Below are 19,899 nucleotides of genomic sequence, written 5' to 3' on the forward strand. Positions count from 1 at the left end.
TAATTATTTTTAGTTACAAAATATTAATAAACACTTAAAATATATTAATTATTTTTAGTTACAAAACATTTAAAATATCTTAATTCTTTTTAGCTACAAAACATTTAAAATATATTAATTATTTTTAGTTACAAAACCTTATAATACACTTAAAATATATTCATTCTTTTTAGTTACAAAACATTTAAAATATATTCATTCTTTTTAGTTACAAAACATTATTAAACACTTAAATATCTTAATTATTTTTAGTTACAAAACATTTAAAATATCTTAATTATTTTTAGTTACAAAACATTTAAAATATCTTAATTATTTTTAGTTACAAAACCTTATAATACACTTAAAACATATTCATTATTTTTAGTTACAAAACATTTAAAATATATTCATTCTTTTTAGTTACAAAACATTATTAAACACTTAAATATCTTCATTATTTTTAGTTACAAAACATTAATAAACACTTAAAATATATCAATTATTTTTAGTTACAAAACATTTAAAATATCTTAATTCTTTTTAGCTACAAAACATTTAAAATATATTAATTATTTTTAGTTACAAAACCTTATAATACACTTAAAATATATTCATTCTTTTTAGTTACAAAACATTTAAAATATATTCATTCTTTTTAGTTACAAAACATTATTAAACACTTAAATATCTTAATTATTTTTAGTTACAAAACATTAATAAACACTTAAAATATATTAATTATTTTTAGTTACAAAACATTTAAAATATCTTAATTCTTTTTAGTTAAAAAACATGATAATACATTTAAAATATATTCATTCTTTTTAGTTACAAAACATTTAGAATATCTTCATTCTTTTTAGTTACAAAACATTATTAAAAACTTAAATATCTTAATTATTTTTAGTTACAAAATATTAATAAACACTTAAAATATATTAAATATTTTTAGTTACAAAACATTTAAAATATCTTAATTATTTTTAGCTACAAAAGATTTAAAATATATTAATTATTTTTAGTTACAAAACATTTAAAATATCTTCATTCTTTTTAGTTTCAAAACCTTATAATACACTTAAAATATAGTAATTATTTTTAGTTACAAAACATTTAAAATATCTTCATTCTTTTTTGTTGCAAAACATTATTAAACACTTAAAATATCTTAATTATTTTTAGTTACAAAAATATATCAAAATATATTAATTATTTTTAGTTACAAAACATTTAAAATATCTTGTATCTTGTATGTATCTTCATTCTTTTTAGTTACAAAACATTTAAAATATCTTCATTCTTTTTTGTTACAAAACATTATTAAACACTTAAAATATCTTAATTATTTTTAGTTACAAAAATATATCAAAATCTATTAATTATTTTTAGTTACAAAACATTTAAAATATCTTGTATCTTGTATGTATCTTCATTCTTTTTAGTTACAAAACATTTAAAATATCTTAATTATTTTTAGCTACAAAACATTTAAAATATATTAATTATTTTTAGTTACAAAACATTTAAAATATCTTAATTCTTTTTAGTTACAAAACCCTGTAATACACTTAAAATATAGTAATTATCTTTAGTTACAAAACATTTAAAATATCTTCATTCTTTTTAGTTACAAAACATTAATAAACACTTAAAATATATTAATTATTTTTAGTTACAAAACATTTAAAATAGCTTAATTATTTTTAGTTAAAAAACATGATAATACATTTAAAATATATTCATTCTTTTTAGTTACAAAACATTTAAAATATCTTCATTCTTTTTAGTTACAAAACATTATTAAACAATTAAATATCTTAATTATTTTTAATTACAAAATATTAATAAACACTTAAAATATATTAAATAGTTTTAGTTACAAAACATTTACAATATCTTCATTCTTTTTAGTTAAAAAACATAACACATTTAAAATATATTAATTATTTTTAGTTACAAAACATTATTATACACTTAAAATATATAAAAAAAATGTTAGTTACAAAACATTGTAATACACTTAAAATATCTTCATACTTTTTAGTTACAAAACATAATCATACACTTAAAATATCTTAATTATTTTATTTACAGAACATTATAATACATACAATATACCTTAATATTTTTTAGTTAAAAAACATTGTAATACATTTAAAATAACTTAATTATTTTTAGTTACAAAACCTTAAATTACACTTAAAATATATAAATTATTTTTAGTTACAAAACATTTAAAATATCTTAATTCTTTTTAGTTTAAAAACATAATACATTTAAAATATATTAATTATTTTTAGTTACAAAACATTATTACACACTTAAAATATATAAATTATTTTTAGTTACAAAACATTGTAATACACTTAAAATATCTTCATACTTTTTAGTTACAAAACATAATCATACACTTAAAATATCTTAATTATTTTATTTACAGAACATTAAAATACATATAAAATACCTTAATACTTTTTTGTTAAAAACATTATAATACATTTAAAATAACTTAATTATTTTTAGTTACAAAACCTTGAATTACACTTAAAACACATTAATTATTTTTAGTTACAAAACATTTAAAATATCTTAATTCTTTTTAGTTAAAAAACATAATACATTTAAAATATATTAATTATTTTTAGTTACAAAACATTATTATACACTTAAAATATATACATTATTTTTAGTTACAAAACATTGTAATACACTTAAAATATCTTCATACTTTTTAGTTACAAAACATAATTATACACTTAAAATATCTTAATTATTTTATTTACAGAACATTATAATACATATAAAATACCTTAATATTTTTTAGTTAAAAACATTATAATACATTTAAAATAACTTAATTATTTTTAGTTACAAAACCTTAAATTACACTTAAAATACATTAATTATTTTTAGTTAGAAAACCTTAAATTACACTTAAAATACATTAATTATTTTTAGTTACAAAACATTTAAAATATCTTAACTCTTTTTAGTTAAAAAACATGATAATACATTTAAAATATATTAATTATTTTTAGTAACAAAACATTATTATACACTTAAAATATATACATTATTTTTAGTTACAAAACATTGTAATACACTTAAAATATCTTCATACTTTTTAGTTACAAAACATAATTATACACTTAAAATATCTTAATTATTTTAGTTACAGAACATTATAATACATGTAAAATACCTTAATATTTTTTAATTAAAAAACATTATAATACATTTAAAATAACTTAATTATTTTTAGTTACAAAACCTTAAATTACACTTAAAATACATTAATTATTTTTAGTCACAAAACATTTAAAATATCTTCATTATTTTTAGTTAAAAAACATTATACATTTAAAATATATTAATTATTTTTAGTTACAAAACATTATTATACACTTAAAATATTTACATTATTTTTAGTTACAAAACATTGTAATACACTTAAAATATCTTCATACTTTTTAGTTACAAAACATAATTATACACTTAAAATATCTTAATCATTTTATTTACAGAACATTATAATACATATAAAATACCTTAATCATTTTTTGTTAAAAACATAATACATTTAAAATAACTTAATTATTTTTAGTTACAAAACCTTAAATTACACTTAAAATATTTTAATTATTTTTAGTTACAAAACATTTAAAATATCTTAATTCTTTTTAGTTAAAAAACATGATAATACATTTAAAATATATTAATTATTTTTAGTTACAAAACATTATTATACACTTAAAATATATTAATTATTTTTAGTTACAAAAAATATCAAACACTTAAAATATCGTATTATTTTTAGTTACAAAACATAATTATACACTTAAAATATCTTAATTATTTTATTTACATAACATAATAATGCATATAAAATACCTTAATAATTTTTAGTTAAAAAATATTATAATACATTTAAAATAACTTAATTATTTTTAGTTACAAAACCTTAAATTACACTTAAAATACATTAATTATTTTTAGTTACAAAACATTTAAAATATCTTAATTCTTTTTAGTTAAAAAACATGATAATACATTTAAAATATATTAATTATTTTTAGTTACAAAACATTATTATACACTTAAAATATATAAATTGTTTTTAGTTACAAATAATATCAAACACTTAAAATATCTTCATTATTTTTAGTTACAAAACATAATTATACACTTAATTAATTTATTTACATAACATTATAATGCATATAAAATACCTTAATAATTTTTAGTTGAAAATATTATAATACATTTAAAATAACTTAATTATATTTAGTTACAAAACCTTAAATTACACTTAAAATATATTAATTATTTTTACTTACGAAACATTATTAAACACTTAAAATATCTGAATTATTTTTAGTTACAAAACATTATTAAACACTTAAAATATTTTCACACTTTTTACTTACAAAACATTGTAATACACTTAAAATATCTCTTTAGTTACAAAACCTAATACACTAAAATATCTTAATTATTTTTAGTTACAAAATATTATTATACACTTAAATTATATTAATTATTTATCTAAAGAACATTATAATATATTTAAAATACCTTAATTCTTTTTAGTTACAAAACATTATCATACACTTAAAATATCTTAATTACTTTTCGTTACACAACATTATAACACACTTAAATTATCTTAATTATTTTTAGTTACAAAAAATTAAAATATCTAAATGCTTTTTAGTTAAAAAACATAATACATTTAAAATATATTAATTATTTTTAGTTACAAAACATTATCATACACTTAAAATATATAAATTATTTTTAGTTACAAATGATATCAAACACTTAAAATATCTTCATTATTTTTAGTTACAAAACATAATTATACACTTAAAATATCTTAATTATTTTATTTACATAACAATATAATATATATACAATACCTTAATAATTTGTAGTTAAAAAATATTATAATACATTTAAAATAACTTAATTATTTTTATTTACAAAACTTTAAATTACACTTAAAATATATTAATAATTTTTAGTTACAAAATATTATTATACACTTAAAATATATTAATTATTTATCTACAGAACATTATAACACATTTAAAATACCTTAATTATTTTCACTTACAAAACATTATCATACACTTATAATATCTTAATTACTTTTCGTTACACAACATTATAACACACTTGAATTATCTTGATTATTTTTAGTAACAAAACATTATTAAATACTTAAAATATCTTAATTATTTTTAGGTACAAAACATTATAATATACTGAAAATATCTTAATTATTTTTTAATTATAAAACATTATAGTACACTTAAAATATCTTAATTCGTTTTATTTACAAAACATTATATTTGATCTGAACTTTAATGTAATATTGTGTACTACTATTATCGTGTACACTATTATTGTGTATTACTAATTGTGTGTAGTACTAGTATTGTGTACACTATTATTGTGTACTACTATTATGATGTACTACTATACTCAGTATTTGTGTTTTTTTTACACAAAGTTATGAACTTCTGGGGTGGTATCATTCTGAATCGACATGGTGTCTGAGTCGTATCAGCCACCTCCAATCAGGAATGGAATGGTTCTAAGGAATCGTTGAAGTCGCCCTCTCCTGCACCTTGTGTGGCGAGGACTCTCTTACAACTTCCCCCGCGGCACCGGAGAGACCGGAGCAACCGGATTCCCCAGCTCTGACACACACACACACACACACACACACACACACACACACACACACACACACACACACACACACACACACACACACACACACACTGAAAGTACAAACACACCTGTGTTTTGACTCACTATGTTTGGACCTGGTATCAAAGAGGCCAAAGAGAACCTCTACTAGAACCTCCACCAGAACATCTACTAGAACCTGTACTCAACTCTTTACTATTACCTCTAGTAGAACCTTTACTACAACCGTTACTATAACCTCTACTACAACTTTTAGTAGAACGTCTAACAGAACCTTTACTAGAACCTCTACCAGAACCTCTGCTAGCAACTATACTCGGACCTCTACTAGAACCTCTACTAGTGACTCTACTACAACCTCTACTAGAACATCTAACATAACCTTTACTAGAAACTCTACTTCAACCTCTACTAGAACATCTAACATAACCTTTACTGGAAACTCTACTTCAACCTCTACTAGAACATCTAACATAACCTTTACTGGAAACTCTACTTCAACCTCTATTCAAATCTGTTCTATTAACTTAACTAGAATGTCGGCCAGAACATCTACTAGAACCTCGAACAGAAGCTCCACCAGAACATCTACTAGAACATGCACCTGTACATTTACTAGAACCTCTACCAGAACCTCTGCTAGCGACTAAAGTACAACCTCTACTAGAACCTTTACTAGAACCTCTGCTAGCAACTATACTCGGACCTCTACTAGAACCTCTACTAGTGACTCTACTACAACCTCAACTAGAACATCTAACATAACCTTTACTGGAAACTCTACTTCAACCTCTATTCAAATCTGTACTATTAACTTAACTAGAATGTCGACCAGAACATCTATCAGAACCTCTACTAGAACAGTCACCAGCACCTCTGCTAGAATCTTTACTAGAACCTTTACTAGAACATCGATCAATACATCTACTAAAACCTTTACCAGAACATCTGCCAGAACCTGTACTAAAACCTCTACCAGAACATCTACTAGAATCTGTACTAGAACCTCTACTAGTACCTGTATCTGTGCATTTACTAAAACCTCTACCAGCACATCTACTAGAACCCCTATCAAAACCTCTGCTAGCGACTCTACAACAAACTCTACTATACCCTTTACTACAACCTCTACTAGAATCTTTACTCGAACCTATACTAGTACATCGAACCAGTACATCTACTCAAACCTTTACCAGAATATCTGCCAGAACCTGTACTAAAACCTCTACCAGGACATTTGCTAGAACCTGTATTAGAACCGTTAACAGAACCTGAACCAGTACATTTACGAGAACCTCTATCAGCACATCTACTAAAACCTTTACAAGAACCTCTGCAAGCAACTCTACTCGAACCTCGATCATGAACCTTTACTAGAACCTATACCAAAACCAGGGCTAGGAACTCTACTATACCCTCTACTAGAACATCGAGCAATACATCGACTCGAACCTTTACTAAAACCTCTACTAGAATCTGTACTAGAACATCTACCAGAACATCTACTAGAACCTCTACCGGAACATCTACTAGAACCTCTACCAAAACCTTTGCGGGTGACTCTACTCGAACCTCTACCAGAACCACGGCTAGGAACTCTGCTATACCCTGTACTAGAATGTCGAGCAATACATCGACTAGAACCTTTACTAAAAACTTCTAATAGAACCTGCACATCTACCAGTAAATCTACTAGTACCACTACCAGAACATCTACCAGATTATCTACTAGAACCTCTACCAGGATCTCTACTAGAACATTTACTAGAACATCTACCAGGACATCTACCAGGACATCAACCAGAAAATATACTCGCACCACTACCAGAACATATACCGGAACATCTACCAAATTATCTACTACACCTACTAGAACCGCTATCAGAACATCTATCAGAACCTCTACTAGAAACATATACTAGTACCTGTACTAGAACATCCACTAGAACACCTACCAGAACATCTACTAGGGCCTCTACCAGAACATCTACTAGAACCTCTACCAGAACCTCTACGAGAACAGCCACCAGAACCTCTACTAGAAACATATACTAGAACCTGTACTAGAACATCCACCAGAACATTTACTAGAACATCGACCAGCACATCTACTAGGACCTCTACCAGAACATCTACTAGAACATCCACTAGAACATCTACTAGAACCGCTATCAGAACATCTACTAAAATCTCTACCAGAACCGCTATCAGAACATCTACTAAAATCTCTACTAGAACCGCTATCAGAACATCGATCAGAACCTCTACTAGAAACATATACTAGAACCTGTACTAGAAAATCCACCAGAACATCTACTAGGACCTCTACCAGAACATCTACTAGAACCTCTACCAGAACATCTATCAGAACCTCTACGAGAACAGCCACCAGAACCTCTACTAGAAACATATACTAGAACCTGTACTAGAACATCCACCAGAACATATACTAGAACATCTACCAGAACATCTACTAGGACCTCTACCAGAACATCTACTAGAACCGCTATCAGAACATCCACTAGAACATATACTATAACATCTACCAGAACATCTACTAGAACCTCTACCAGAATATCTACTAGAACCGCTATCAGAACATCTACCAGAACACCTACTAGAACCGCTATCAGAACATCCACTAGAACATCTACTAGACCCGCTATCAGAACATCTACTAGAATCTCTACCAGAACCGCTATCAGAACATCTACTAGAACCGCTATCAGAACATCTATCAGAACCTCTACTAGAAACATATGCTAGAACTTGTACTAGAACACCTACCAGAACATCTACTAGGACCTCTACCAGAACATCTATCAGAACCTCTACTAGAACAGCCACCAGAAGCTCTACTAGAAACATATACTAGAACCTGTACTAGAACATCCACCAGAACATATACTAGAACATCTACCAGAACATCTACTAGAATCGCTATCAGAACATCTACTAGAACCTCTACCAGAATATCTACTAGAACCGCTATCAGAACATCTACCAGAACATCTACTAGAACCGCTATCAGAACATCCACTAGAACTTCTACTAGAACCGCTATCAGAACATCTACTAGAATCTCTACCAGAACCGCTATCAGAACATCTACTAGAACCGCTATCAGAACATCTATCAGAACCTCTATTAGAAACATATACTAGAACCTGTACTAGAACATCCACCAGAACATATACTAGAACATCTACTAGAACCGCTATCAGAACATCTACTAGAACATCCACTAGAACATCTACTAGAACCGCTATCAGAACATCTACTAGAATCTCTACCAGAACCGCTATCAGAACATCTACTAGAACCGCTATCAGAACATTTATCAGAACCTCTACTAGAAACATATACTAGAACCTGTACTAGAACACCTACCAGAACATCTACTAGGACCTCTACCAGAACATCTACTAGGACCTCTACCAGAACATCTATCAGAACCTCTACAAGAACAGCCACCAGAACCTCTACTAGAAACATATACTAGAACCTGTACTAGAACATCCACCGGAACATCTACTAGGACCTCTACCAGAACATCTACTAGAACCGCTATCAGAACATCCACTCGAACATATACTAGAACATCTACTAGAACCGCTATCAGAACATCTACTAGAATCTCTACCAGAACCGCTATCAGAACATCTACTAGAACCGCTATCAGAACATTTATCAGAACCTCTACTAGAAACATATACTAGGACCTGTACTAGAACACCTACCAGAACATCTACTAGGACCTCTACCAGAACATCTACCAGAACATCTATCAGAACCTCTACAAGAACAGCCACCAGAACCTCTACTAGAAACATACACTAGAACCTGTACTAGAACATCCACCAGAACATCTACTAGGACCTCTACCAGAACATCTACTAGAACCGCTATCAGAACATCCACTCGAACATATACTAGAACATCTACCAGAACATCTATTAGAACTGCTATCAGAACATCTACTAGAACCTCTACCAGAACATCTACTAAAACCGCTATCAGAACATCTACTAGAACCTCTATCAGAACATCTACTAGAACCTCTACCAGAAGCTCTAGAACCCTAAAGCCGGCATTGACTGCGGCTGACATCGAGTATCAAAAGGTTCTGCGAGGCGGACGAGAGGCGCATGAGAAAAGGTTCTGGTCCGCAGGGACGGATGCAGGTGATATTTAAAGGAGGTGAGAAAATTCAAGTTGTAGTTGAAAGGTCAACACGTGCTGTGAACGTGGTCGAGGACTAGAATGAAGTTGAGGAGTGGATGAAGTTCGTACCTGCAGCGGCTGTCAGGCGCGCAGTCGCCCGGCTCGGAGCGCTCCAGCCCGGCTACAGGCTCCGCGCGTCCTCGGGCGTCCAAGAAGAAGCTCCGGACTTGGAAGGTTGGAAGAAAAAAAAAAGAAAGAAGAATCCAGAGAAAGATGAAAAGTCCACAGAACAAATCCACAAGAATATTCCACTTTTCTCCGCCGTCACCGACTCGGTGTGTGTGCGTCACGCGGCCGGAGGCTCCATGGTCCGCGGGCAGGACGCAGCGGATCTAGCGGACATAGTCCGAATGCGGCCGGGATTGTTTTGGGTTTAAACGAGAGAGGGTGGTGGACCAAAAAAAAAAAAAAAAAAAAAAGGTCCGCTCCGACTTGTCCGACCGCTTCACCGAGATCTACTCAGCCGCACCTGCGGGTCCGGTCCGGCTCGGAACAGTTCTTCCTCGGTGATGCTGGCGGACTGAGGAGGACTGAAGAGGACTGAGGAGGACCAAGTGACACAGTCCGCACAACCTTCCTCTCGCTCGCTCGACCCCTCTCTCTCTCTCTCTCTCTCTCTCTCTCTCTCCCTCCCCCCTCCCCCTCCCTCTACATTATGAGTATTTTATTTACATTTCCTCTTTTTTAAATGTTTCAACTTGTTATCTCACTCTTTAAAAAAAATATATATATTTATAAAATTACGTGTTTTATCGCTTGGTGACGTCACAAGCTCGACTTCAACGGGACTGTTTTTTTTTTGTTTTTTTTGGAAGATAAGAAATATTATTTTACACTCAGCCGATATGTTTTTATGTACCTCACACACACACACACACACACACACACACACACACACACACACACACACACTTACAATGACGGTCGTAAATATATATATTTATTTTTTTTGCCCACTCTTTGGGCTCCGCGATCGCGCGGTGGCGGGAAAGCGGCAGTTTCCCGCGCTCCGAGCGCCTCCCACCGGCGCCAAGCGGCACTACATCGTGCTGCGTGAAGCAGCGGAAACGTGACCCAAGTGTGTAATGTTGGGATCGTGGGTGTGGGTGCGTGGGTTGACGGGGGGGTAAAAAGCAGCTTACACGCGCATGCGCACACACAGGAAGTATGTAAAGCATGTGGATTATCTTCTTCCTCTTTGTCAGCAGCACAAGCAACAACATTATTTAAAAAAAAAAAAACATTTTTAAACATAAACTCACTGAAAGTGTAAAAAAAAAAAACAACTCTTTAAACTTGTTACTGGGATTGAAATGCATTTTTAACTAAAATATCTCGAAACTCTCAATTTTTACTTGTTTTTACAATCAACACAGCTTTGCTTCTTTTTACACTTGTTGTGAAGTTGAATGTTGAATTTTTGACTTTAGTCTCGGCTGGAAACTAAAACATCTTCCAGAAGATAAGATGGAATGTTTTTTTTTGTTTTGTTTTGGAGCAGAAAGGTAAAGTCAACATTTTCCAGCGGTATGAAACATTTTGGAAATGACTCTAAAGACGTCAATCAATAATAATAATAATAATAATAATATCAGTTATACTATAACAAATAATAATATTAATAATAATAATAATAATTGTATCCATCCATCCATCCATCTTCTTCCGCTTATCCAAGGTCGGGTCGCGGGGGCAGCAGCCTAAGCTAATAATAATTTTATAAGTAGTAATAATAATAATAATAATAATAATATCAGTTATACTATAACAAATAATAATATTAATAATAATAATAATAACTGTATCCATCCATCTATCCATCTTCTTCCGCTTATCCGAGGTCGGGTCGCGGGGCAGCAGCCTAAGCTAATAATAATTTTATAAGTAATAATAATAATAATAATAATATCAGTTATACTATAACAAATAATAATATTAATAATAATAATCATTGTATCCATCCATCCATCCATCTTCTTCCGCTTATCCGAGGTCGGGTCGCGGGGGCAGCAGCCTAAGCTAATAATAATTTTATAAGTAATAATAATAATAATAATAATATCAGTTATACTATAACAAATAATACTATTAATAATAATAATAATTTTATCCATCCATCCATCTTTTTCCGCTTATCCGAGGTCGGGTCGCGGGGGCAGCAGCCTAAGCTAATAATAATTTTATAAGTAATAATAATAATAATAATAATAACAACAACAATAATAATAACAACAATTCGAATAATTATGATGATAATAATAACAATAATAATAATAATGGTAATATTATTATTAACAATATTAATAGTAATCATAATAATATTTATGAACAATAATAAAATGATGATGGTGATAATAATGTATTGTAATCATAATAATAATAATAAAAATAATAATAATTAGGTATTTAAATAAACTACTTATCCAAGCTTAAATAATGTAAAAATACCAACTTATTATACCTAAATAATATTTAATGTATATTAAATTAAACATGTCATCAATACAATTATAAATTAAATATGTTCATATTCTTTACATGACCAATAAACTTATTTTATATTTTAAATGTGTATTGTATGCATTTGTTCTTGTATAACCTGAAGGCAGTCAGACTTTGTTGCCAGTACCAGTAGGGGCCCTAAGCTGACCCCCCATTACATGATTGTTGCCAGTACTAGTAGGGGCCCTAAGTAGACCCCCCATTACATGATCGCTTTTATTCATGTCATTATTATTATTTTTTTAATTAAAATTGAATTTTTTTTTTGGATTCATGCTTTGTACTAAAACCATTATGTTGTCATCAGTGACGGAGCAGGAGGGAGCTGGGATGAAAACACGGGCTAATTGAAACAAAAGGGGGCCCCTGCTGATGTGGGGCCCCTATGTGTGTGTGCTAGGTGAATACACTCAAACTTAACAAGCCCCGCCCACTTGTGAGCGGCCACGACACAACGCAAGCAGAGTTTGTCAGCTGCGCTCGCCTCCCAGCATGCTTTGCAGTAATTAACCCCGCGGCTCCCAGCGAGCGTCCGTAATATCCTCATCAATATTCCCCGGCAGGAAGTTCCTCCTTGTTGCACTGACACGCTGACAGGAAGTGGCGGGGGAAACAAAGGTCGCCATTGGGTGAATGGATGAATGGATGGAGGAACTATTTTATGTTGATTGATTCATTGAATGAAATAAATAATCAATGAATGACTGAATAAATGAATGGATGAATGATTGCACAAACGAACAAACGATTGAATGAATGAATAAATGATTGAATGAACGAAGAAAGGAACGATTGAACGAACAAACGAATGAATGAATAAATGAACGAACAAACGAACGATTGAATGAACAAACGAATAAATGAATAAATGATTGAATGAACAAACAAACGAACGATTGAGTGAACAAACGAATGAATGAATAAATGATTGAATGAACAAACAAACGAACGATAGAGTGAACAAACGAATGAATGAATAAATGATTGAATGAACAAACAAACGAACGATTGAGTGAACAAACGAATGAATGAATAAATGATTGAATGAACAAACAAACGAACGATTGAGTGAACAAACGAATGAATGAATAAATGATTGAATGAACAAACAAACAAACGATTGAATGAACAAACGAATGAATGAATAAATGATTGAATGAACAAACAAACGAACGATAGAGTGAACAAACGAATGAATGAATAAATGATTGAATGAACAAACAAACGAACGATTGAGTGAACAAACGAATGAATGAATAAATGATTGAATGAACGAACGAACGATTGAATGAACAAACGAATGAATGAATAAATGATTGAATGAACGAACGAACGATTGAATGAACAAACGAATGAATGAATAAATGATTGAATGAACGAACGATTGAATGAACAAACGAATGAATGAATAAATGATTGAATGAACAAACGAACGATTGAGTGAACAAACGAATGAATGAATAAATGATTTAATAAACAAACGAACAATTGAATGAACAAACGTATGAATGAATGAATACATGATTGAATGAACAATCAAACAAACGATTGAGTGAACAAACGAATAAATGATTGAATGAACGAACGATTGAATGAACAAACGAATGAATGAATAAATGATTGAATGAACAAACAAACGAACGATTGAGTGAACAAACGAATGAATGAATGAATAAATGATTTAATGAACAAACAAACAAACGATTGAATGAACAAACGAATGAATGAATGAATAAATACTGAATGAACAAACAAACAAACGATTGAATGAACAAACGAATGAATGAATAAATGATTGAATGAACGAACAAACGAACGATTGAATGAACAAACGAATGAATGAATAAATGATTGAATGAACAAACAAACGCACGATTGAGTGAGCAAGCGAATGAATGAATGAATAAATGATTTAATGAACAAACAAACGAACGATAGAGTGAACAAACGAATGAATGAATAAATGATTGAATGAACAAACAAACGAACGATTGAGTGAACAAACGAATGAATGAATAAATGATTGAATGAACGAACGAACGATTGAATGAACAAACGAATGAATGAATAAATGATTGAATGAACGAACGAACGATTGAATGAACAAACGAATGAATGAATAAATGATTGAATGAACGAACGATTGAATGAACAAACGAATGAATGAATAAATGATTGAATGAACAAACGAACGATTGAGTGAACAAACGAATGAATGAATAAATGATTTAATAAACAAACGAACAATTGAATGAACAAACGTATGAATGAATGAATACATGATTGAATGAACAATCAAACAAACGATTGAGTGAACAAACGAATAAATGATTGAATGAACGAACGATTGAATGAACAAACGAATGAATGAATAAATGATTGAATGAACAAACAAACGAACGATTGAGTGAACAAACGAATGAATGAATGAATAAATGATTTAATGAACAAACAAACAAACGATTGAATGAACAAACGAATGAATGAATGAATAAATACTGAATGAACAAACAAACAAACGATTGAATGAACAAACGAATGAATGAATAAATGATTGAATGAACGAACAAACGAACGATTGAATGAACAAACGAATGAATGAATAAATGATTGAATGAACAAACAAACGAACGATTGAGTGAACAAACGAATGAATGAATAAATGATTGAATGAACAAACAAACGAACGATTGAGTGAACAAACGAATGAATGAATAAATGATTGAATGAACGAACGAACGATTGAATGAACAAACGAATGAATGAATAAATGATTGAATGAACGAACGAACGATTGAATGAACAAACGAATGAATGAATAAATGATTGAATGAACAAACGAACGATTGAGTGAACAAACGAATGAATGAATAAATGATTTAATAAACAAACGAACAATTGAATGAACAAACGTATGAATGAATGAATACATGATTGAATGAACAATCAAACAAACGATTGAGTGAACAAACGAATAAATGATTGAATGAACGAACGATTGAATGAACAAACGAATGAATGAATAAATGATTGAATGAACAAACAAACGAACGATTGAGTGAACAAACGAATGAATGAATGAATAAATGATTTAATGAACAAACAAACAAACGATTGAATGAACAAACGAATGAATGAATGAATAAATACTGAATGAACAAACAAACAAACGATTGAATGAACAAACGAATGAATGAATAAATGATTGAATGAACGAACAAACGAACGATTGAATGAACAAACGAATGAATGAATAAATGATTGAATGAACAAACAAACGCACGATTGAGTGAACAAGCGAATGAATGAATAAATGATTGAATGAACGAACAAACGAACGATTGAATGAACAAACGAATGACTGAATAAATGATTGAATGAACGAACAAACGAACGAACGATTGAATGAACAAACGAATGAATGAATAAATGATTGAATGAACGAACAAACGAATGATTGAATGAACAAACGAATGAATGAATAAATGATTGAATGAACAAACGAACGATTGAGTGAACAAACGAATGAATGAATAAATGATAGAATGAACAAACAAACGAATGATTGAATGAACAAACAAACGAACGATTTAATGAACAAACGAATGAATAAATAAATGATTGAATGAACAAACCAATGAACGATAGAGTGAACAAACAAATGAATGAATGATTTAATGAACAAACAAACGAACGATTGAATGTACAAACGAATGAATGAATGAATAAATGATTGAATGAACAAACAAACGAACAATTGAATGACTTAATAAATGATTGAATGAACAAACAAACGAACGATTGAGTGAACGAACGAATGAATAAATGATTTAATAAACAAACGAACGATTGAATGAACAAACAAATGAATGAATGAATAAATGATTGAATGAACATACAAACGAACGATTGAGTGAACAAACGAATAATGAATAAATGACTGAATGAACGATCAAACAAACGATTCAATGAACAAACGAATGAATGAATAAATGATTGAATGAACAAACAAACGAACGATTGAGTGAACAAACGAATGAATGAATAAATGATTTAATGAACAAACAAACGAATGATTGAATGAACAAACAAACGAATGAACAAACGAATGAATGAATAAATGATTGAATTAACAAACGAACGATTGAGTGAACAAACGAATGAACAAACGAATGAATGAATAAATGATTGAATTAACAAACGAACGATTGAGTGAACAAACGAATGAATGAATAAATGATTGAATGAACGAACAAACGAACGATTTAATGAACAAACGAATGAATGAATGAATGATTGAATGAACAAACCAATGAACGATAGAGTGAACAAACAAATGAATAAATGATTTAATGAACAAACAAACGAACGATTGAATGAACAAACGAATGAATGAATGAATAAATGATTGAATGAACAAACAAACGAACAATTGAATGACTTAATAAATGATTGAATGAACAAACAAACGAACGATTGAATGAACAAACGAATGAATGAATGAATAAATGATTGAATGAACAAACAAACGAACAATTGAATGACTTAATAAATGATTGAATGAACAAACAAACGAACGATTGAGTGAACAAACGAATGAACAATTGAATGACTTAATAAATGATTGAATGAACAAACAAACGAACGATTGAGTGAACAAACGAATGAATAAATGATTTAATAAACAAACGAACGATTGAATGAACAAACGAATGAATAAATGATTGAATGAACAAACAAACGAACGATTGAGTGAACAAACGAATAATGAATAAATGACTGAATGAACGATCAAACAAACGATTCAATGAACAAACGAATGAATGAATAAATGATTGAATGAACAAACAAACGAACGATTGAGTGAACAAACGAATGAATGAATACATGATTGAATGAACAAACGAATGATTGAATGAACAAACAAACGAATGAATGAATGAACAAACGAATGAATGAATAAATGATTGAATTAACAAACGAACGATTGAGTGAACAAACGAATGAATGAATAAATGATTGAATGAACGAACAAACGAACGATTTAATGAACAAACGAATGAATAAATAAATGATTGAATGAACAAACCAATGAACGATAGAGTGAACAAACAAATGAATGAATGATTTAATGAACAAACAAACGAACGATTGAATGAACAAACGAATGAATGAATGAATAAATGATTGAATGAACAAACAAACGAACGATTGAGTGAACAAACGAATGAATGAATACATGATTGAATGAACAAACGAATGATTGAATGAACAAACAAACGAATGAATGAATGAACAAACGAATGAATGAATAAATGATTGAATTAACAAACGAACGATTGAGTGAACAAACGAATGAATGAATAAATGATTGAATGAACGAACAAACGAACGATTTAATGAACAAACGAATGAATAAATAAATGATTGAATGAACAAACCAATGAACGATAGAGTGAACAAACAAATGAATGAATGATTTAATGAACAAACAAACGAACGATTGAATGAACAAACGAATGAATGAATGAATAAATGATTGAATGAACAAACAAACGAACAATTGAATGACTTAATAAATGATTGAATGAACAAACAAACGATTGAGTGAACAAATGAATTAATGAATAAATGATTGAATGAACGAACAAACGAACGATTGAGTGAACAAACGAATGAATGAATAAATGATTGAATGAACAAACAAACGAACGATTGAGTGAACAAACGAATGAATGAATGAATAAATGATTGAATGAACGAACAAACGAAGGATTGAATGAACAAACGAATGAATGAATAAATGATTGAATGAACAAACGAACGATTGAGTGAACAAACGAATGAATGAATAAATGATTGAATGAACAAACGAACGATTGAATAAACAAACGAATGAATGAATAAATGATTGAATGAACGAACAAACGAACGATTGAGTGAACAAACGAATGAATGAATAAATGATTGAATGAACAAACAAACGAACGATTGAGTGAACAAATGAATAAATGATTGAATGAACAAACAAACGAACGATTGAGTGAACAAACGAATGAATGAATGAATAAATGATTTAATAAACAAACGAACGAACGATTGAATGAACAAACGAATGAATGAATGAATAAATGATTTGATGAACAAACAATTGAGTGAACAAACAAATTAATGAATAAATGATTGAATGAACGAACAAACGAACGATTGAATGAAGAAACAAATGAATGAATGAATGGATAAATGATTGAATGAACAAACAAAGGAACGATTGAGTGAACAAACAAATGAATGAATAAATGATTGAATGAACAAACAAACGAACGATTGAATGAAGAAACGAATGAATGAATAAATGATTGAATGAACGAACAAACGAACGATTGAATGAATAAACACATTGAATGAATAAATGATTGAATGAACGAACAAACGATTGAATGAACAAACAAATGAATGAATAAATGATTGAATGAACAAACAAACAAACAAACAACTGAATAAATGACAAAACGAATGAATAAATGAATGAATCAATTTATGAATGAATGATTGAATCAACAAACGACCGATGGAACAATTGTTTAATTGATTGAATATGGTTGGATGAATTAATGAAGGAATGGATACATGAATTAATTAATGAACGAATGATTGAACGAACAGACGAAAGAATGATGGGACAGTTGTATAATTGATTGAACAATTGTATGAATGAATGAATGAATGAATAAACGGACGAATGAACAAAGTATATAATTAATTGTATAATTGAGTGAATGAATGACTAAATGAATGAAGGAATAAATAAATGAATGAATGATTAAATAAATGAATAGATGAATTAATTAATGAATGAACGAACAAATGATTGAATAAAGGAACGAATGAATGAAAAAAGGAATGAATAGTGAATAAATGAATGGATTAATGAATGAATGATTGAATAAATGAATGGATGACTGAATAAAGGAATGAATGAATGAAAAAATGAATGAATGATTGAATAAATGAATGGATTAATGAATGAATAATTGAATACATGAATGAATGTATGAATGATTGAATGAACAAAGGGACGAAGGAAAGAAGTAACAATTGTATGATGACTGAATGAATGAAATATTTGTCTCCTTTCTTTTCATCGTCTGCTTCTCCATCTTCTTCTATCCTTCTTCTCCTCCTCATCCTCTCTTCCTTCTCCCCTTTCTTCTTCTCCTTCTCCCCTTTCTTCCCTTCCATCTCCCTTTTCCCTTCCTTCTCCCTTTTCTTCTTCTCCTTCCTTTACTTCTCCCTTTTCTTCTTCTCCTTCCTTTACTTCTCCCTTTTCTTCTTCTCCTTCTTCCCTTTTCTTCTTCTTATTTTTACATTCCTTCTCCCCTTTCTTCTCTTCCTTCTCCCTTTTCTTCTCCTTCCTTCATCTCCTTCTCCATCTTCTTCTATCCTTTTCCTTCTTTTTTTCCTTCTCCTTCT

At 29.4% G+C, this 19,899-nt stretch overlaps 1 protein-coding gene across 2 annotated transcripts in view; it reads right to left on the bottom strand.

Annotated features, from left to right (window-relative positions):
* LOC133616944 (protocadherin-1-like) overlaps window positions 1-10,454 on the bottom strand; it is a 294,172-nt gene extending 283,718 nt beyond the window's left edge. Inside the window, exon 1 of one of the 2 annotated variants that reach the window (XM_061976523.2) lies at window positions 9,994-10,453. The gene's annotated coding sequence lies outside the window, so the exon portion shown is untranslated. Of the gene's footprint in view, window positions 1-9,993 lie in introns of both variants that reach the window. The other variant, XM_061976522.2, reaches the window with a different exon arrangement.
* Window positions 10,455-19,899: the final 9,445 nt, after the last annotated feature.

This window comes from Nerophis lumbriciformis, linkage group LG16 (genome assembly GCF_033978685.3).
Source record: "Nerophis lumbriciformis linkage group LG16, RoL_Nlum_v2.1, whole genome shotgun sequence".
Taxonomy (NCBI): Eukaryota; Metazoa; Chordata; class Actinopteri; order Syngnathiformes; family Syngnathidae; genus Nerophis; species Nerophis lumbriciformis.